Raw genomic sequence first — 22,404 nt, 5'->3', positions numbered from 1 at the left:
AACTGCCTTTCCAAATGTTCTGGGACTTGTGGGTCTTCCCTCTCCATCAAACATTGAAGATACCTCAGAATCTGAGACGGACATGGCAGATGCTGCCACCTCAACATCTTTGCCATCTGAAGAGGAGAATGCATTTCTTCCGAGACATTCTAGGCACAAGGAGCGAGCTATGGTGCATTACATGCCGTCCATACCAGAGGCAGATTTGGAGGAGCCTGACCCAATGCGAAAACACCCCAGGAGGAGCCCGGAACGTCAGCTTTCCTACTCCTAAGATGCTGCGTGGCTACAGTGTTCATCCAGCTCTACACCTTGTTATCTCTGAAAAAGCTAGATCAGGACCAAGGATTCTCTATATGTAAATAAAAGGGGTACCAGCCTCTGGTATTTCACACATGACCAAATTTTTTTTTAAATCCATCTGAAACTTTTAGGAAGGTAGTTAGTCTGTTTTGAAGTTGTAAAAGATTCCTCAACCCTTTAGTAGCCACTTTCTGATTCAACAAGGTCTGTTTTTGAAAGGGAAATGGTTTTTAAAAAAAATTCAATATGTTCATACTGGCATGCCACTTCATCTGAGAAGGGAAATTAATTCTGCTTTAGGTCGAGTAACGTACATAAAGCGCAAAACAACACATTACAGTCCTGATCAAAAGAAATATGTGCTAATTAATATATTAACTCAACGAAAGCATGAAAGATATAGGTATAGATGGTGGCAGATCAAAAGAAATAATAAATTATGTAGGAGAGAAAGGAAGAGATCCTCTGCAGACTCGAAGACAAAAGACAATGCTCAAAAATTTATGTTTCCCTGCAGTCTCAACGCAGAGATAAAATTTCGTTATGACTCAGAGTGTGTAAATTTGGAATTGACCAGAATGACAGCAAAGAACCAGAGATGGGAGAAGGGCTGTTTTAGATGTGCCAATCCCTTAAATGGTATACATCTTACCTTCTCCTGAAGGTCACACAGCAATAGCGGCCATCTTAGGTTGCTAGTGAGCAATGATACAAAAAAAAACAAGTTGCTTCGACAGATAAGGGCAAAGAGTGAGTGTGCAATAGTTTCAGCAATAAATGATAAATAAGCTAACTTTTGATCTTGTTTAAAACTAAAGCTTTGCTGCTCCTTACTTCAAAATCAGAACATTAGGTAAACTAAAAACAGGGCTAAATGAGTTGGTTAAATTTACAGTTCATCGCCGACATATGTCACTGAAGAGTTATTCTCCCATAATTACAATATCCGATGTAGAACTAGGCTCTTTATTTCCAAATGAATTAAAATTTTGTTTTTGCCTTTCAATCTAGTCAGCTGTCAGACCAAATAAATCATGTAAACGAAACTGCAACTCATCCCTCATAACCCCTCCCCGCAATAACAACCAAAACAGAAACCCCCTCCTCCCCACGTACCACCCCACCAACCTCCGGATCCAACGCATCACCTTCCTACGCTTCTGCCATCTGCAATCTGACCCCACCACCAAAGACATTTTTCCCTCCCCACCCTTGACTGCTTTCCAGAGGGACCACTCTCTCCAGGACTCCCTTGTCTGTTCCACACTCCCCTCCAACCCCACCACGTTACCCTGCAACCACAGCCAATCCTGTACCTGCCCCTACACCTCCCCCCTCACCCCCATCCCAGGCCCTAAGAAGACTTCCCACATCAAACAGATGTCAACCTCCACATCTGCTAATGTGATATATCGTATCCACTGTCCCTGTTGTGGCCTCCTCTACATTGGGTAAACCAAGCGGAGGCTTGGGGACCGGTTTGCGGAACACCTACGCTTGCTTCGCAACAAACAACTGCACCTCCCAGTCGCGAACCATTTCAACTCCCCCGCCCACTCCTTGGATGACATGTCCATCCTGGGTCTCCTGCAGTGCCACCTGAAGGTTGCAGGAACAACATCTCATATTCCGCCTGGGAACCCTGCAGCCCAATGGTATCAATGTGAACTTCGCAAGCTTCAAAATCTCCCCTCCCTTGACTGCATCCCAAAACCATCCCGGCTCATCCCCGCCTCCCTAGCCTGTCTTTCCTCCCACCTATCCCTTCCTCGCACCTCAAGCCCCACCCCCATCTCCTACCTAACAGCCTCATCCCGCCTCCTTGACCTGTCCATCCTCCCTGGACTGACCTATCCCCTCCCTAACTCCCCACCTACACTCACCTTTACTGGCTCCAATCCCACTTATTTGGCCTATCTGTCTCCTTTCCACCTATCTTCTCCTTTATCCACTGCCCCCTCTCTCCCTATTAACTTCAGAATCCCCTTCCCTCTGCCCCATTTCTGAGGAAGAGTCTAGACTCGAAACGTCAGCTTTCCTGCTCCTCTGTTGTTGCTTGGCCTGCTGTGTTCATCCACTTCTACACCTTGTTATGTCATTAAAGGATGTTTCATTTTGTCAACGTGATTTATTTGCAGCTTCAGTTGATGCATGCATCTGATAACCATATGTTCTCAACTGCATTCTGTTAAATATAAAAAACCAGGAAGTTTGGCTTTATTTTCAGATTGATTTATTTTGAGGTAAATCAGAAAAAGAATAAAGGCAAATAGAAAAGATACATGACCATAACAAAATTTTCATATGGACAGCATTAAATTCATGCCTATTTTGAACTCTAAACTGAATTTTGAAAGTGAACAAACATAAGGATGTCAATTCAACACATCTAAAATGCAAAACAATTGCATTCATTATTAATTTTAATATTTTGATATAATTTAATGTTGTTAAACTTGAAAGGGTTCTGAAAAGATTTACAATGGTGTTGCCAGGGCTTAAGCTATAGGGAGAAGCTGAATAGCTTGGGGCTATTTTCCCTGGAGTGTCGGAGGTGCAGAAGTGGCCTTGTAGAAGTTTATAAAATCATGAGGGGCATAGATAAGGTGATTAGTCAAGGCCTATGCCCGGGGTAAAGAGTCCAAAACTAGAGGGCATTGATTTAAGGTGAGAGGGGAAAGATTTAAAGGGACACAGGCAACTTTTTCACACAGGTGGTGGTGTGTGTATGGAATGAGCTGCCAGAGGAAGGGGTGGAGGCTGGTTCAATTGCAACATTTAAAAGGCGTCTGGATTGGTAGTGAATCGGAAGAGTTTAGAGGGATACGGGCCAAATTCTGGTAAATAGGGCTGGATTAATTAGGATACCTGGTCAGTACGGACAAGTTGGATGCATTTCTACGACTCGATGTTTCATGTCTGCTGGGAAAACAGTAACAAGTAAAATGTGTCAGAAAGTATTTCAGTTGCATAATTAACGGGAAATTTGCTTTAGTTTAGTGTGTTAGTTACCCATTAAATATTGTTTAGTCTATGTTTTCATCTATCTTTTGTTCCGTTGTTACAATAAACATCTCAAAATCTTGACCTGCAATTCTTTCACAATGAAGAACTCCTTTAACCCTCAATTCTGGACTTTACAATTCGGACATTATGTTCCTGGTCACCACGGAGAATGCACAACAAGACTGTGTTTTTAATGAAAATGAGAGTCTGAGAGGCTTTTTAACCATTGAGGGGCTGCTGCTCAAAACACTTCTCTCAGCGGGTGCTATCACTACTTGATAATGGATTGCCTTCCAAAAGGTTGGCACTTTATCTCCTGCATTTCACATACTGTAGATGCCAGCCTTTACCACTGCATGCAAACTATTTAAGGAGATCCAGCTTTGATATCTGTTGAGAGGCACAGTTTTAACTGTAACAGTTTTCACATGTGAACAAATAAACAGTTGTACATTAGGCTTTCAGTTTACAAGGAGAGAGATTGATTTTCTTCCTTTGAATGGAGGGGAAATACCCATAGCTTAGAATAAAGCTTTTGGGGTTTAAGATTGGTAGTTTTACAGAATTTTTGGTTGAAACTGCAGGGTTGTTTCTGACCAAAGGAGCTGATTAAAAACTAAAGCAGAACTAAAAGGTGGTTAAGAAATAAAGCAGTTAACTTTGTACATTCCAGACCAAATATCCTATTACAACCCTGAAGGAGCCAAATGAAGCTGAGAAAGTCTATGCTACACTGTATGAAGATTCAAGGAAGAGATAAACAGATTCTCAAGATGGGAAACTGAGGCCACAGTTAAATTGCACCTTACAGATGTGAAAGAGAAGTGAATTTTCTCAAGTACAAATGCTATAAGGGAGTGCATTTGTGATTAATTGGATTATAATTTACTGTGTGTTTCAAAATCTTTAACCGTGTGTGATCTCTAAGTAGCTAGGCTTTTAGTCTATTTATCTCTATTTTATTTTCTTTTGCATAATAATGCTTTGTTTCATGGTTAAAATAAATCTTCAGAATTGCATGCTTATGTTTCAGTTAGAGGCTACCATGTTAAAACCAAAGTAAAAACAAGATATGTACTATGTTGTCAGATTTCAGTTTGGGATGTAACTTGTCCAGAAATAATGTCAGCTGGGGTCATAACACTATAGTTTGCAAAGCATACTACCTCAAAGTCCAAAGTATAATTCTTTCATATCTTACTCTGCAGCTGTGGAATGCTACACACTATTCTCATTGATGACTCTAATATGTTCTTTTAAAAAGTGCTCCTTCAGCTACTTCACATAAAATGTTCAAAAAAACTTCTTTTGGAGAAATGCTCAATACGGTAATGTAAATGTAAAGTTGCTGTACAGAGAGTCAATCATAGTACACTCAGTCGGTACAGGAATTGAACCCATGGTTTTGACATCTCTCTGCATCACAAACCGTCCATCCAACCACTAACTACTCAGCTCCATTGGCTGGATGACTGGTTCGTGATGTGGGATGATGCCAAAACCATGGGTTCAATTCCCATGCTGACTGAGGGTAATATGAAGAACTCTCCTTTTCAACCTCTCACCTCACCTGAGGCATGGTCACCCTCGAGTTAAACCACACCAGTCGTGTCTGTCTGTCTCTCTCTCTCTCTCTCTCTCTCGCTAATAAGGCAACACCCTGTGGTCTGATAAGACGATGGTGAAGTAACTTTTGCTCAGTACGGTACTGAACAAATGAATACCCATCACTATTTCCTGTCTATGTTTTATTTTTAAAATCCTTATACTTCTAACAGAATTAGCAATAGAAGGAATTTCTGCATCTTATTTGATGCAAAAAGAAGTGTGAAAGCAAATGAAATGCCCGCAATTAGAAGATGGCATAAGTTCTTTACATACTTTAATAAGAAATTAAGTTACCATGTAGATAAAAGGTGTCCTTTGTTCAACAGCGTTCATTATCTCCTCCAGTCCTAAACCGAATAAAAGAGAGATTGGATGGAATGCAAGCTGAATTCTGAGAACTTTTCACATTTCAGCTTTTTGGGTAGGGATGCTCACAAATTTCAATATTTAAATAAAACCTATTATTTCAATGCTTTTAATGCTGTTCATGTGAAATGACAAGATTATTTTAAGAACATTAATAACTCAAATTCAACCAGCTTTCACTAAAAATCAGGTCATTAAGAAATGGAAAGAATGACTGAGATTTACTATGTAATTTAAGAATATTATTATTTTAATAAAATTACGTGCACACATATTTTCACACTTTAAACTTAAAGCACAAGTGCCACTTAATTCTCTCCTTCCTCTGAAAGCATACATAGGTAAATTAAATTATGATGTCAGTTCTTGCATCGGAAGCAGTAGAATATTATCGGAATTAGTTTGCTTCCTACATTGTAATTTTACTCTATATTACCAAATAACTGAGAACCCATAATGACAGTGTAAGATTGTACTGTACAAAGGTTCACATCAGACCAACCTTGTTTCTCTTTAGCAACACGGTTGCAATAAATCTAGTTATTCTCATGCAAAGCCATGCCTTGCTGCTCATACTCTATGGGTGAAATGGTGCAATGATTCATTTTCTCCATCTCCAAATTCATCAACTTAATGATTTTGCAGCTGCATATTTCAATCAGTAGAGGCTGAACAAACACCAGCACTGTGCTCAAAGGAGGTCGATCAATTACACTTGATCTTCTGACAGACCAGAACTGCTTTTCCTGATAGTCACCCAGACAGCTTTAATGATTGTAACTGAAATATGTTGCTGAAATGCCAAGAGAGGGGCAAAGTAAAGAATCAGAGACAGGTAGCTGCACTTCTCAATTTTCAATGACCGAAGGATTGAGCTTTTATTTACATAGGATATAACATAGACATATAAGCGTTCCAAGTACCTGACCAAAATTCATACATGCATATGTGTACTCACACAAATATACATTCTAATAATCCTTAATTTAGCCTCTGTAAGCACCAGACAGAAGGAAACTCACAAGGTGTTTTAACTCCAAAATTGGAGGATCATGTCAGTGCGAGCTTTTCCCCCATGTTCCACCAAGTTTAGTCCGACCTCTTCTGTTTGGTCCTTTAATGTCTCTCTTTTAAAGGGCAATCATATGGCTGCTTGAAAAAGATATTACAGACTCATCATCATTTGCATTTTATATTCGCATTTTCACACCCATTGTTGTTTACTACATTAGCCACTCATCATATATGGATAATTGGAAATCCGAACGTGGTTAAGTCAATTTTGAATTAATAAATAATAAGTAATCAACACCACTGTACGGCCTGTAATCTCAATACTGCGTGCATGCTTATTTTGATTTTATCCCCCCCCTGTGTTAGTAAATCAATAAGACAGCATGTGGGTGTTTTTTAATCATTGTGTTGTTCCTCCTTCTGCTGGATCACTGTTTAATAGAAGTGAAATCTTTAGTGCTATAGAAACACTGGGAATATTGAATGGATAGAGGGAGCGGGGGTGTCACCACAATTAGCTCGACCAGTATAACTCCTTCAGGTCAGAAACAAAGCAAGCCAGCCAACAATGAGCAGCTCTATCACACCAAGTCATGACAAAGGACAAGTGGTACCCAGCTATATTCTGGGCGAAGAGAACAAGGTAAATCTAGTGCACCTCATTATGAGTGTCCACATTCAAGGCAATCAGCTGGGCAAGGTTAAATGCTGCCCACAATTGTTGAGGATTAAAAATAGTAAAAATCCAGAAGTTACATTCGAACACGCTGAATCTGATAGATTCATCCCAGAATTCTACGTTTTGGTAAACTGCAATACTACAGTGTTTCACACTGAACGGTTATGGCTGTCTAAATAAATAAATGTGAAATGCATTTGCCTGTATTTGTGTCTTGCGTTCACTATTAAAAGAGGATGTGGCCAGAATTATGTTGTGGTATCCCTACCTCTAAAGAGCCTGCAATTTCACTGTTCAAAATTGCTCTAACTACTCCCTATGTAAACACATTTTAAACTTCTTGTTAATTCACTTAAAGATTATTCTCGTTATGCTCACACGCTACTAAAAACAATCCATCACTACTTAAGTTAAAAACTGTTCATCATTTTATGAAATCATTCAGCACAGACAAATTGTCCAGGTCTTTGAAAGCATTGGTTGTCTGATTGGTCCTGTCTTTCTCCAGAGCTCTGCAAAATTTTCTAAATACAGACCAAGCTCTGATTTAATATCTCAGAGATGGTAGGAACTGCCGATGCTGAAGTCTGAGATAACAAGGGGTGGACCTGGGAGGAACACAGCAGGCCAGGCAGCATCAGAGGAGCAGGAAAGCTGACGTTTCAGGTCAGGACACTTCTTCGGAAAGTCAGAGCTCTCTTTCCCCTTCCCCATTTCTGAACAAGGGTCCCGACCTGAAATATCAGCTTTCCTGCTTCTCTGATGCTGCCTGGCCTGCTGTGTTCCTCCAGCTCTACACTTCGGTTGAATATCTTCCTTGATTATACAACAGACAATAGTGCAAAATTCTGCACTGCTGATGAGATTTTGTGCTCAAGTCTTTATAACCCACATCATCTGACTCCAAGGCAAAATTGTTATCACTGATGACAAACACCTGATTCAAGCCCAAAATTCAATGTACAAATAAAACAGAGATAACAAGGTGCGGAGCTGGATGAACACAGCAGGCCAAGCAGCATCCTCATGCTGCTTGGCCTGCTGTGTTCATCCCGCTCCACACCTTGTTATCTCAGATTCTCCAGCATCTGCAGTTCCTATTATCTCTGATACAAATAAAACTGTTTCTCCCCAGCGCTTTTACACCATTCCTTTAGAGGCATGGTTAAAATTCAAGTCCGATCACAAAATTCAAATATAGCTTTTATTATTCATCCACCTATAATTACAAGTTAATTTCTAAAATGTACAATGGCCCATCAATTTTGAATATCATAACAACATGGAGTACTATAGCACAGTGTGGAGTTGGAGGAACACAGCAGGCCAGGTAGCATCAGTGGAGCAGGAAAGCTGACATTTCAGGTCAGGACCCTTTTTCAAAAATGGGGAAGGGGGAAAGGGAGCTCTGACTTTCTGAAGAAGGGTCCTGGCTCTAAACGTCAGCTTTCCTGCTCCTCTGAGGTTACCTGGCCTGCTGTGGTCCTCCAGATCCACACTGTTATCTCTGACTCCAGCATCGGCAGTTCTTACTATCCCCAATATGGAGTACCATGCCCAGTTCCGATCTCCCTGTTATAGGATGGGTATTATTAAGCTGGAGAGGGTTCAAAAGAGGGTTCTGAACTCTTGCTGGTGTTATACGGGGCCTTGATGAGGCCACATCTTGAGAACTGAGAGGGGTTTTGGTCTCCTCGTCTGAGGAAGGATGTTCTTTCTATTGAGGGAGTCCAGCGAAGGTCCATCAGACTGATTCCTGGGATGCCAGCACTGACATATGAAGAAAGACTGGATCAGCTGGGCTTGTACTCACTGGAATGTAGAAGAATGAGGTCGGGCGGGGGGACTCGTAGAAACATGAGTGGACAGTTTAGATGCAGGAAGGATGTTCCCAATGTAAGGGAAATCCAGAACTAGGGGAGACAGACTAAGAATAAGGGTTAAGCCATTCAGGACAGAGATGAAGAAGAATTTCTCCATTCAATTGTGAAACTGTGGAATTCTCTCCCACAGGGGGCCTTTGGGGCCAGTTTGTTAGGTATATTCAAGAGGGAGCTGGACATGGCCCTTGTGGCTAAAGGGATCAAGTGATATGGAGAGAAAGCAGGAGTGGGATAGTGAAATTACATGATTAGCCATGATCATATTGAAAGGCATGCAAGTTCAAAAGGGCTGAAGAGCTTTACCCAGATGTTGCCAGGAATGGTGGGTTTGAGATATAAAGAGAGACTGAATAGGCTGGGAGTTCTTTCACTGGAGCACAGGAAGTTGACAAGTTGAGAGGTTTGTAAAATAATGAGGGGTATATATTTGCTGAATGGTAGGTGCCTTTTCCCAAGTGTGGGGGATTTCAAGAAGGTGAGAGGAAAAAGCGTTGAAAAAGACTTGAGGGGCTATTTGTCTGCAGAGAGAGTAGTTAGTGTGTGAAATGAACTTCCAGAGGAAGTGGTGGATGCGGGTACAATTAAAACATTTAAAATACAATTGGATAAGTAGATGAATAAGAAATGTTTGAAGTGATATGGGCCGAGCACGTGCAGGTAGGAAAAGATTAGTTTGGGATTATGGTCGGCATGAACTGGTTGGACCAAAAGGTATGTTTCTGTGTTGTATGACTCTATAACATTATACTCAAGAATTACATGTGACAAAAGCAAACAATTTGAGGAATGTAGAACACTTTAAAGCAATCATAGTCAATCATATAAATCCAAAAGATAATTAAAGCAAAAATGTCAGATAAATATAAAGTGACTACAGTTAAGACGGAAGGAAGTTTGACTTTAGGTATCAGTCATACCCACATCAGTTTCAAGCTATAAAAGCTAGCCCGCAGAATCAATAATGCCATAACGCTAATGTCTTTTTCCCAACCCTCATATTTGAGAATCATGTGCCACTAATCTGGTTCTGACTTACATGCAGCTTGATTCTGTAAAAGAACACATTATTGGTATTTATCATTGATAACTTGTTGATTTTAAAAATGATCACTTAATAGTAAATCAGACCAAAAGGATTATATGACAATATGAAAAAGAAGAATTAGCTTTAATGACAATAGGTAATTAATCTCACACAATTAACAATGTTTCTCTCTCCATAGGTGGTGTGCGATCTGAATTTTTAAGCATTTTCTCTTTAACTACAGCGTATATTCATGCAAAAGTTGATTTTTGAACACAAAATTTTGGCTCAAATTTTGGAGTTGACTTGTACGCAACTTACAATTTCCCAAAGTTAAAATCCATTCTAAGAATGACCACACACTTCAGGACTTTCTGCTTGACCACTTTCTACATTGTGACTATAACCTGATCGGCACCAGCCTGTTCCGCTTCTGGATGTTCTCTTCTGCTCATCACATCCCTCTCCTGAGCTGCCCTCCAGCTTACAATCACCCTCTCCCAAGCCTCCCTCTCTCACTGCTCTTCTGCCAGACTTTCCTGACTGACACTGATGGCTCAGGAGAAACATGGGGTGTTTGGGAGGATGAGTGAGATGGATACAAGTCAATGACAGTGATAATCCACAACAGAGGGAGAGTGGAAAGACCTAGATGACGTTGGGTAAAACACAGGGAGGGGAGCAACTTTTACATATGAACTCAAGAAAATTTAGGTCTTATGTTAAAGCAGTATGTTTTGGAATTAAGTGATAACAGCAATCATACATTCTGCCACTTTACAATATATAGCAGAAGCAACAAGATCTTTAACTTATCTTCATCACAACAAAGCAGTTACAACTCTGACCATCCAGACTTTTCAAACAAAACTACTGTGTTTTTGACCTAGACAAGGTTAATATTGAACATCATGGTTATACAGGAAACCAGAGGACAAATATAAGTGCAGTGAATGGCAGAGTAAAGGATTCATTTCCTTTTTCACTGACAGCAAGTGTTCAGTGATACAGCCTCAGGAAACGAAAGACAGAAAAATAAAGGCACATTGCACAGCTATTATATATAGGGCTTAAAGCAACTTCCTGGCCTGCGATGTAACGTGGAGGTTCACCAGCTGTAGGAATGACAGGAATGACAGTTGAATGTAGTTATGACAGAACCTTATGTTCCTTCTGACTCCACACTCAAGTAAGTCCACCATAAAAATCATACCTTGTTTCTATAATGTAATAGGCAAAACCCACGTTTTTGAGTGAAATAGGTGCTGGCACCCTCAAGGCAAAATAATTTTGCTGAGCAGGCCTCAACCAGGAATGAGTTTTCTTATTTACATATGCAAAGTGACTAAAACCTCTTTTGTACAGAAGCACAGTTTTTGGCCTTAATCATTATGGTGGACAGGGACACCGCCATCTAGTATATCAAATTCAACATCTAAAGTGTAAAGACTGAAGGGAAATACATGATTCAAACTGTCAGTCTTTCCTCAAGTTACTACTATCATACTCATACATTTCATTGTTTGTTTGCAAAGGTGAAACTGCATTTACCAGTTTGTTAAACAAATGCATTAACCAAAGTCACAACTCAAGTAGAGACAAAAGGCCAAATTTTAGCTCCTACTTTGCCAGATGGGAACACAGTGTACGGCAGTTTCAAACCCGACCAGCAATTACGGCCAACAAAAACAAAGTTGTCGGAAAAGCTCAGCAGGTCTGGCAGCATCTGTTGCTACTCTTCACAAGCATAGCCTTGGCACCTAGGTAAAGATCTCCGTGCTATCATATGCACCTTTCTTGGAATTTTCATGTTTTTTTGTAAAACAAAATGGTGGAACCGACAAATGATTTAGAAAAGGCTTGCCTGTGTCCAAAACAGCAGAAAAACACTCAAGTGTTTTTAAGCTGTATTTTTTTCTAGCAGTGATTTGCAGTTGTTCTTTCAGAACCATTTAAAACTACCTTTGAAAAGCAGGCTCTCATATATGTTTTGCTTTTAAAGAGAATAAGGTGGTGTAGTCAAAATGCTTCAGAGAAGTTTGTAATCTCCAGATTTTGTTGTAACACATCAGGTTTGTAATTGCAACTTGAGATCTGACCTCAGACAGATACATAACTGGTTAGGAATAAGGACTTTTCATGGCTCTCATGTTGTCGTCATCTTCTCAGCCATTAGTGTGTACTTACTGACACTAACTAGCCATCATGACGAGGCTTCACTACACACTGGGCAGCATCTGACAGTACCCAACTACTGCCACCATGAGACCATTTAATATTTTATCATGTATGTTGTTATGGTGCATAACATATACACAGTTCGTTGGATAGGGTGGGGCAGTAGTTCGTGAGTCAGAAATCTGAAATTTATTTACAATACCATCCATTTAGAAGTTGTTGATTTTACAGACTTCCAGAGTGTCTGGCTTCTATTCATATCGATGTTATTGTTCATCACGTACATTACCAACTGACCGCGCTTGACCATTATATGCGACTGCAGGCAAGTGTCTTTATACCAGAATGTCACTTAATGTGTGGTCAACTAAGTATCTTCAAGGTATAGAATCTGTCAGGAATCTGTAGCCATGCCATAATTGAATATGGGAAAAGCCCTTGCTCTTTTTCAAATAGTACTGTGGACTCTTAATTTTCTCTCCATCCTTTCAAGGTCAATTAGGAATGGGCAATAAATGCTGTCTTAGTCAACGAAACCCACATCTTATGAATATTACTTTAAAAGACAAGCAGATGTGACCCCATTCTTTCCAAATCTCACTGAAATTGGAGCCACATTTATATACCAAGTTTCTGGATTGTAATTTAAAACTCGCTAGCTCAGATGTGTTGTACAAGAATTTATTGAGACAAGCATCATGTAACATTGTTATGGTAATGTAAAGGAGTACAATAAGGGTACTGTTTTCAGCCTTCACGTGAAAATCAAATAAAAGTCATCAAATTGTAAGTCAAGTGGATGTCAAGTTCTTCTCCCAGCAGCAACCAAGGAAATTTTGGAACTAAACCAGGAAAAATGAAAAAATTACAGGAAGTCAGTCAGTAAGTACAGAGAGAAAAGACAAGTTAACATTTGAAATCTTGAAAATAATACAAGGCAAATGTGAAGAGGAACAAACATTTAAACAGAATCAGAACACAAAAACAGAAGCATCAGTGGAATGACGTAAATGGTTGTAAGAAAAAGGTAGGTAGTACAAATGATCTCAAAAGCAGGCAATGGTAAGGAATGTAACGAAAATTAAAGGCCTAAAAGATTTATGGATTATGTGAATAATGATGGTGATGATGTGTAATGAAGAATGAAACTGAAATAGATCCTAGATGCTGATGACCTAGGAGGCAAGGCAAAGGGCCAACACAAAACAGCCCTCATTTGGGTGTGAGGGCGATCTGGCTGCGACATCTGTCACCCCATTGATCGCTAGGGTTGATTCGGCTGATCTGGCTGGCTAGGCGGGTGTCCCCCTTCCCTCACAGCTCCATGTGCATCCCTCCCGAAGCTCAGCGCTCGGTCGCAGAGGATGACCCCCTAGAAGAGGACCGCTCCGCCGGTCTAGGGTATATGACGTAGCTACACTCCCCTGCTAGGCCAAACCTACAAAACAGCCCTGGCTGTTTCTCTATCGCTCTGATTCTGACAGATCTATCCCAATTTGGTAAAAGTACTCAGAAATAAAGGCATCCCAGATCACTCCTCCAAACCAAAAGTATTCTGCCTGTGTGTCAGCATTAACAAATGCTACACAGAAGTTTGGCTTCTGCAATAACTTTCAAATTGTGTTCCCACAATAAGTACAGTCACCATTGGGAAGAAAAACTGGACTGGAAAAAGAGAGGGATTCAAGAAGTTTCTACACCACAGAAAGAGTGGTGAGCCAGTGGAATTCTTTTTCACAAAGTGGTTGATGCCAGAACATCGAATGTTTTCGGGAAGGACTAGATATGGTTATTAGGGGGAAAAGGGATTAAAGGGTATGCAGGAGAAAGCAGGAACAGGGTAGGATTATCAGCCGTGGTCAGACATGATGGCTGAGCAGGCTTAAAAGAGCTGAAAGGCCTATTCCTGCTCTGATGTTTGTTGGCTCATTTGAAGAGCTGGTGCAGGCACATTGGGCTGAATGGCTTCCTTCTGCAATTTCGAAAGTCAATACATTTGAAATCAGAAGCTTACCCTGCCCCTCTGTCATCCATTCTAAATATCTACTGATGCAAATTAATTTCCTCTGACAGTTCAGCTCAAAACATTCACCCAGTCAGTTGTCAGCAGTTCTCACATATAAAAAAAATCATTATTTTCAGCTTTTTTTATACTGACAGGAATACTTCCTCTTTCAATACATATTTCTCAATTTGACTCATCTATTTTCCCTCCATAAGCTCTCATAGTACATAGAGTATTGTTTTGATTAATGTTTTACATTGATCCCTCTTTGGTTTTTTTGTTAAAGATTGTTCCTAGCTAGGCCACAATTTGAGGATAGAGATCTCTCATTGTGGAGGTTTGATATCACATTATGAAGCAATGCAAAAAGTTCATCACATATTCCCAGTTGCACATTAACCACAGGAACTTCGTGGTCAGCATACATATAAATTGGAAGCATGCATTTTTCTATTTATAGCAACATTTAATCTAAGAATGACACAAAACAAAAGCTCATTTTAATAGTTACAAAGTAGAATTAAGATAAAGTATTGCAAGAAGTCTCTAGTGATATAAAGTATGAACTTTTCTATTCTCAGTGTTCAGAGTGATGGGGAAGTAAGCATGGTTTTTATTTATTGTATCCAGAGCACACAATTGTTCATTGATGCTGTAGGTTTTATATTTTTGTTTGGTTTAGCCTTTAAATAGGGCCTCAATGGCAGCAGTTCAAGGCGGCCATCATCTCATCACCATCTTCTCAGGGGCAACTTGAGACAGTCCACAAATGCTGGCCCAGCCAGCAACACCCACATTCCACAACGGAACAAAAAGAAATTGTGGTCCCACAGATTTTCTTGGAGATGGGTGTTCCACTCCCTGAGGCAAGACAAGCCAGTAGGCTTACCCTAAATGGAAAACATTTTCTGCTCATTTCCATGCTGAGTAATAAAAAGCCAAAATCAAACATCACTACTGGAGACATTTTGCAGAACTGATTGATTGGCAGTTTTTGTTCTCAGTAAAAGTGAATGTGCTGCAGCCATTTGATAGAAGAAGATTTTGCCTGCATTTTTAAGTAAGGAACACAGCTAAAGCTTGTTCAACATCTGCATGCTCTGCTTGTTTTTTTTCTGTGTTTTTTTTAAAATCTGCAATGCACATGTTTCTACTTCCTATCTGGTGCTCATGTGATCAGCAAATTTCCACCAGTTGTATAGAGAATTGTACTTCAAGAGTAACAAGCAAACTTGTTTTCTAAACTTCTCATTCCTATTTGCTTTCTCACCAGGGGTACCCCTATTCCAGCCCTGATGTCCAGCTGAAGTAAAATACAATGGACACTCACCACAGGCCTTCCTTTATAAGCCTAATAAATATGTTACACTCACTCACAATTAAAGATAGGACAAACATTACTATAAATGGCCTTTAAGTATAAGCAACTTAAAAAATGTTGCCCACTATATCCTTATTATGTATGTGGTGCCTGTGGTGGACCGGTGTGGACTTGTTAGACTGAAGGGCCTGTTTACACACTGTAGGGATTCTATGATTCTATGCATTGTTGGGGGGATTTCAGTTCTTCATTGTTACAAAGACACAGCATGTTTGTATTAAATAGGTAGGATGGTACGTGGATATTGCAAATCATTGGGCATTTTTTAAAAAATTCAACTTTAGACTGTGTTGCACATTTTCATTTCAACCCATGTTATTATCAAACTCTATGCCGTTTACCTTGGAAATAAATACAATCCATCAATCACAGTTAAGGGAATTGTTTCAAAAAGGTTAAACAATTTTTGTTTGCATGTAAGTGTAAAAGAAAGTGGAGTGGAGATATATTAAAACATCAGTAAACTGTTCCTGCATACTCTAAACAGAAAGAGGAAAATTGAAGAAGGCTCATGCAATGTGAACAATCACAGAGGTTTTCAATTTTTTTTCTTATTCACCACTTAACAGTAGAGGCACTAATCTGCTTCGCCAGTTAAGTCCCAGCAATCACTGGCACTTAAAAGCTGTGTGAAGACACAAAGCAGAAAGCAATCTCATGCAAATGTTGCCTAGTCCATAAAATGAACTAACCCAGTTGAATAAAATGAACACAGTAGCTGCTTTGTGACTAAACAAAGTGAATGTATTTGCAATAATATATACAACACATGCAAAACAGAGCCCCAAGGCTTTTAGACAAATGGATACTGGGCAGGTTTGAACAGTAACTGCTGGACTAACTGAGAGACATGGACGTGAAGAGAAATAGTATTAAGTTAGATCAGCCTTAAAAACATGGCAGTGACAGAATATATGCTTTTAAATGAATTGATGTCAGCAGAGGAGAATGCACCACTCTGTTGAAACTTCTACACAAGCTGCTGTGTGCCAAAATACATACATACTTGGAAGTAGTTAAAAAGCACCAATTCAATCAAGATAACTGTGCAGTTTGCATCATCAGAATCCCAAAGAAATTGTTGTCTTTATCCAAATTCCATGGACAGTCAACTCTCTTGTGCTTGAAATTCCATTTATCATGAGTAAACAGAAAATGTCATTACAGCTGGAGATGGTTACTCATTTTTGATTCTCAGTTTATAAGAACTGAAAAATAGATGCTTCCATAAATTGGCATTTGCACAAATTAATAAAGCTTTTGATTGAAAAGCTGAAAATGCCAGATCAGTCTATAAATATAAACTTCGGACCTCTTCTTACCATATTGATTATACCAGTTCACAAAGGCAGCTCACCGCCATTTTTTCAAAAGCCATTCGGGACAGGCAATAAATGCTGATTTTTTTCAAAGCTGCTAATTATGTCAACTTAGGGTAAATATGAATTTTTACATATACATTTACTGCAGTACACTTAAAAATAATAAAAAGGCAAAATCTCTGTTAAATGTATGAAAAGGAAGTGAGAAGCCAAAGTAAACATAGGCCCCTTGGAGCAGAAAGCTGGGGAGATAATAATGGGAAACTAGGAATGTCAGAGGAGTTGGATAAACACTCTTCATTAAGTCCTCACAGTAGTAGACAGTAATAACATTTCACAAAAATTAAAGGGCAAAAAGAGGAAAGGAAACAAAGTCTCTACAGAGGTATACATAAAATTAAGCAAGTTGCCAAAAACTTGTCAAATGGAATATAATGTGTGAAGATGTGAAGATATACACTTTGACAGGAAGAAGAGTAACTATCAGTTAAACAGAGAAAGACTGCACAAAGTTACAAAACAGAAGGATTTGGGAGTCCTTGTGCATGAATCAAAAGCTAGAATCCAAGTTCAGCGCAAAGGTTCTTGTGACACAATGATAGTTTCACTGCCTCTGAGCCAGAAGACCCAGGTTCAAGTCCCACCTGCTTCAGATCACGAACCACCGCTCTTCAGCGTCTAGGCTCAAAACATCAGCTTTCCTGCTCCTCTGATGCTGCTTGGCCTGCTGTGTTCATCCAGCTCCACACCTTGTTATCTCTGATTCTCCAGCATCTTTAGTTCCTACTATCCTTGCGGATCATCAGATCAGCCATGATAAGGCACAGCAGACATGATGGACTGAATGGCTGATTTTTGCATCCATGTCTGAGAGAAATACGAAGGAGTTGCAGAAGTAGACATCTTTAGAATACTATGTGAAGAAAAGGCAACTGTGGAAGTATTTTATTGGGAACGGCAATCACAAAATTGTGTACATCTTTAATAAGCAGTTTGTATGAAATGACAATGGAGTGTAAAAGGAATTACATAGGTATTTGAAAAAGAACATAAGACCCAGACAAATGGATGACTCCCACTGAACACCACATCGTTGGTTAAATGACTTTGTTTATTAACACAAGTTCTTCCAAATATTAAATTGAATAAAATATACGTTCATTTTATTCCCCATATTCATTTGCATTGACATCCAGCAAATGATAATTCAATAATAACATCCTTAGTATTATTATTTTCTGTGGTCAAACCGTGCAACTTTCCAATTTTAGGTACTGGCTACAATCTAGTTATGCACATTCACCATTGGAACCAAGCAAACACATATAAGCAACTTGACAAACTGTGGAGCTGGATGAACACAGCAGACAAGCAGCATCTCGGGAGCACAAAAGCTGACGTTTCGGGCTGTTTGGCCTGCTGTGTTCGTCCAGCTCCACACTTTGTTATCTTGGATTCTCCAGCATCTGCAGTTCCCATTATCTCTCACATATAAGCAACTTGCTCATTTAAAGAATAGTTTAGTCTCTGACCACACTGTGAGTTGTAGATTATATCTCATGGTAACCACTGTTTAAAATATTGTACATTATTTATATACTGAGAAAACAAGTACATCCTGCAAAATGTAACTTTTGGAACAAGAAGTGTTCTTACTGCAGAATGTGTCAAAGTAGTTTGAGGGATAAAATGCACTGGGTTGGTTTACATAGTTTTATTGATATTATAATGATACAATATCTCCTACCCAATACTTATTCAATTGGTAATTAAATACTCTATGACCTTTATTTAGTATACATTTGAAAGAAATTTTGAACTTTAATAACTTAGTGACTGCTCATTACTCTATCAAATAAGGCATGCTATTATTTTAGATTTTTAACATGTAAACAAAAACACATTAGCTGATTCATTACACTTACTTCATTAGGTAAAATGATAGTTGTAATATTTCATTGTACACTTTAAATTTGAGCAGCACTTTCTTTTGCCAACTTCCTTTTCCATTTCACCTCTCCACTCTCTCTCGACTCTGAGGCTTTCAACAGTATTGAGGTCTCTGGAACAAACTTTCGCTTGTTTTTCGCTTGTTGTGAACGGCAATCACAAAATTTGTATCAGAATTATACTGGGCATCCAGGGCAATTCAAATTTTGGAGCCACAGCCTTATTCTTTGTGAAACATATTTGTTCTTATCCCAACTTCTTTTTGAATCCTCCCCCTCCTTCAACAAGGATTGGCCTTTATATAATTGTTTACAGCCCATTTTCACAAAATCCCATTTCAACTGAGTAAAACAGGCTTTATTCCACGTTTATCTTCATCTTTTTCTACAACTACATAAATTCTAATGCAATCATAATTACGTTCAGCAAAATTAGCCCCATTGATACCAGTTCCACATGCATAGATACATAGAAAATAGAAGCAGAAGTAGGCAATTTGGCCTGTCAAGCCCAGCCCAGCGTTCAACATGATCACGGTTTACCCTCTATCTTATTGCCATATTCCTGCTTGCTCCCCATAATCCCTGACACCCTTCTTTCTTAAATATATTTAGTGATTTGGCTTCCACAGCCTTCTGTGCTGAAGAATTCCACAGGTTCACCACGCTCTGAGTGAGGAAATTTCTCATCTAAGTCCAAAATAGACTATTGTTCCTGAGACCCTGAACCCGTAGGAAACCTTATTCCTGCACCCAATGTGATCAATGAGATCCCCTCTCATTCGACTAAACTCTGATTAATTCAGGTCCATTCCTCCCAATCTCTCCTCATTTGGCAAACATGCCATCCTGCTCTCCATATATTAACTGGAACCATATCTACCTTAAATATCACATCTCCATTCATTGACCTTCACTGGACCTTGTCCCACAATATGGCCCAATTCACAATTCTGAAGCTTATGTTAAAATTTTTTATGGCCCTCAACTAATATTGTCTCTCCTCCTTGCTCCAGCAACTCCACAAAGCCTACGGCCTCCAAACATCAGCAGTCATTACATTTCGGTTTTTCATATATCAGAGCAGCAAAACAGAGCTGCTAACGTGAGTCAGTCTGACACCTGCTCTTCCAGCCTGCCAGATATTAAAATCACAGGGTGCCTCAGTACAAAATAATATGCATCCATATGAAAAACTGATAGCATAAACTTGAAACAGCTGCCTGCACAGAACCTAGGCTGGTTTTGGGATGTGGTAGGGGGAGGAGAGATTTTGAAGCTTGAAAAGTCCACGTTTGTATGCTGCAGGATTCCCAAGCGAAATATGAGGTGCTGTTCCTGCAAGTGCATCCCAAAACCAGCCCAGCTTGTCCCCGCCTCCCAAACCTGTCCTTCATCCCACCTATCCCCTCCATCTCCTACCAACTAACCTCATCCCGCCGCCATCCCATCCTCCCCAGACTGACCTATCCCCTCCCGACCTCCCCACCTATACTCACCTTCACTGGCTTCATACCCACCTCTCTGACCTGTCTGTCTCCCCTCAACGTATCTTCTCCTCTATCCATCTTCTATCTGCCTCTCCCCCTCTCCCTACTTATTTCAGAATCTTCTTCCCTTTCCCCATTTCTGAAGAAGGGTCTAGGGCCGAAACATCAGCTTTCCTGGCTCCTCTGATGCTGCTTGGCCTGCTGTGTTGATCCAGCTCTACACCTTGTTAGCTCAAATTCTCCAGCATCTGCAGTTCCTACTATCTCTGAAAATTATTTATACATCTTGATTGATAAGTTTTCCATTGCTTACTTTTCCTCCTTAGTATTTAATAACTAAATCTAGTTGTTTTAATTCATTATTTCATGTGTAATCAAGTAAATATTTAATTAGTTGAAATAAGGATCTCGTGGTAGATTTTGAAGTATGCTGTGATCTCCATCGAGACTGATAATTGAAAGTTTGAATTTCTTTTTAGAAGTTATTAACTGAAAGAAGAACTCATGATAATATTTCATGTTTTTAAGATGTTGCTTGATAAACGCAAAATGACACTTCAACCAAACATTATTTTCTTTCCTTAGGCAAATTGAACTTTAAGTGACAACAGAATTTGTCTCCCACTTTAAGTGACAAATGAAAACTCCAGAGATAATGGGAACTGCAGATGCTGGAGAATTCCAAGATAATAAAACGTGAGGCTGGATGAACACAGCAGGCCAAGCAGCATCTCAGGAGCACAAAAGCTGACGTTTCGGGCCTAGACCCTTCATCAGAGAGGGGGATGGGGAGAGGGAACTGGAATAAATAGGGAGAGAGGGGGAGGCGGACCGAAGATGGAGAGTAAAGAAGATAGGTGGAGAGAGTGTAGGTGGGGAGGTAGGGAGGGGATAGGTCGGTCCAGGGAAGACGGACAGGTCAAGGAGGTGGGATGAGGTTAGTAGGTAGCTGGGGGTGCAGCTTGGGGTGGGAGGAAGGGATGGGTGAGAGGACTAACCGGTTAGGGAGGCAGAGACAGGTTGGACTGGTTTTGGGATGCAGTGGGTGGGGGGGAAGAGCTGGGCTGGTTGTGTGGTGCAGTGGGGGGAGGGGACGAACTGGGCTGGTTTAGGGATGCAGTAGGGGAAGGGGAGATTTTGAAACTGGTGAAGTCCACATTGATACTATATGGCTGCAGGGTTCCCAGGCGGAATATGAGTTGCTGTTCCTGCAACCTTCGGGTGGCATCATTGTGGCACTGCAGGAGCCGCACCCCCAGCTACCTACTAACCTCATCCCACCTCCTTGACCTGTCCGTCTTCCCTGGACCGACCTATCCCCTCCCTACCTCCCCACCTACACTCTCTCCACCTATCTTCTTTACTCTCCATCTTCGGTCCGCCTCCCCCTCTCTCCCTAATTATTCCAGTTCCCTCTCCCCATCCCCCTCTCTGATGAAGGGTCTAGGCCCGAAACGTCAGCTTTTGTGCTCCTGAGATGCTGCTTGGCCTGCTGTGTTCATCCAGCCTCACATTTTATTATCTTTAAATGAAAACTCCAATCCTGTTACGTTATTCAGTCTCTCAAGCAGACATCCAGTTCTCCTTAACCAAATCCAAGTGCTCCACGGTTGTCAATAGTTTATTTCTGTTCTTCTCCTTTCCTGGGATAGTATCTTTCATCATGTGAATTTTCCTGGTGATTTGCTGTCCAGCTCAAGCTAGGCAAAGCCTCCAGTCTTGTTCTAACTCTTCACAAACTTGGACTTCAAAACTGATTGTGAGTTCCCAGCTGCATTCCATGCGGCGAATGATAGATCTGTCATTTTCTAAGCTTAAAAAAATGTGACTTGACTGATTTTTTTTGCTGTCCTTCTTTCACTTGGCCACAAGCCATTCAAATGATCAAAAAACACAGCTTGCCTTTCTCTGTAATATTTCTGAGTTTATGGGGAAGCATGTAATTTGATTACAAAATGGCTGCTTTAAATGCATTTTTTTTTAAGAGGCAACTGGAAACATATTCACCCTGTATCCAAGAGGAAATGTTAAAAAGCTATGATCACAACAGCTTTTCATCGTAGAAATAAGGGGACACATTCCAACACAAAATTATATTAAAAATACATCTCTGGGTCTTAGGAGACTTACAGTCTTCTCATTGTGAACTTGGAAACAAGTCAAAGCATCTGGATCATCCCTCACAATAACCTGAGT

At 40.1% G+C, this 22,404-nt stretch overlaps 1 protein-coding gene across 3 annotated transcripts in view; it reads right to left on the bottom strand.

Moving 5' to 3' along the window:
- The window catches only part of pag1 (phosphoprotein membrane anchor with glycosphingolipid microdomains 1), a 159,165-nt gene that overhangs the window by 111,924 nt on the left and 24,837 nt on the right, over nucleotides 1-22,404 (bottom strand). The window contains exons 2-4 of one of the 3 annotated variants that reach the window (XM_048529727.2): nucleotides 6,306-6,435; nucleotides 5,212-5,264; nucleotides 956-998 (exon numbers count right to left, since the gene is read on the bottom strand). The exons of 1 other annotated variant lie outside the window; for it this stretch is intronic. The gene's annotated coding sequence lies outside the window, so the exon portion shown is untranslated. The remainder of the gene's footprint in view (nucleotides 1-955; nucleotides 999-5,211; nucleotides 5,265-6,305; nucleotides 6,436-22,404) is intronic. One more of the 3 variants, XM_048529728.2, reaches the window with a different exon arrangement.

This window comes from Stegostoma tigrinum, chromosome 5, assembly GCF_030684315.1.
Source record: "Stegostoma tigrinum isolate sSteTig4 chromosome 5, sSteTig4.hap1, whole genome shotgun sequence".
Taxonomy (NCBI): domain Eukaryota; kingdom Metazoa; phylum Chordata; class Chondrichthyes; order Orectolobiformes; family Stegostomatidae; genus Stegostoma; species Stegostoma tigrinum.
Note: the sequence above shows the minus strand (reverse complement) of the source record. Positions and strands in the feature narration are given on the sequence as shown.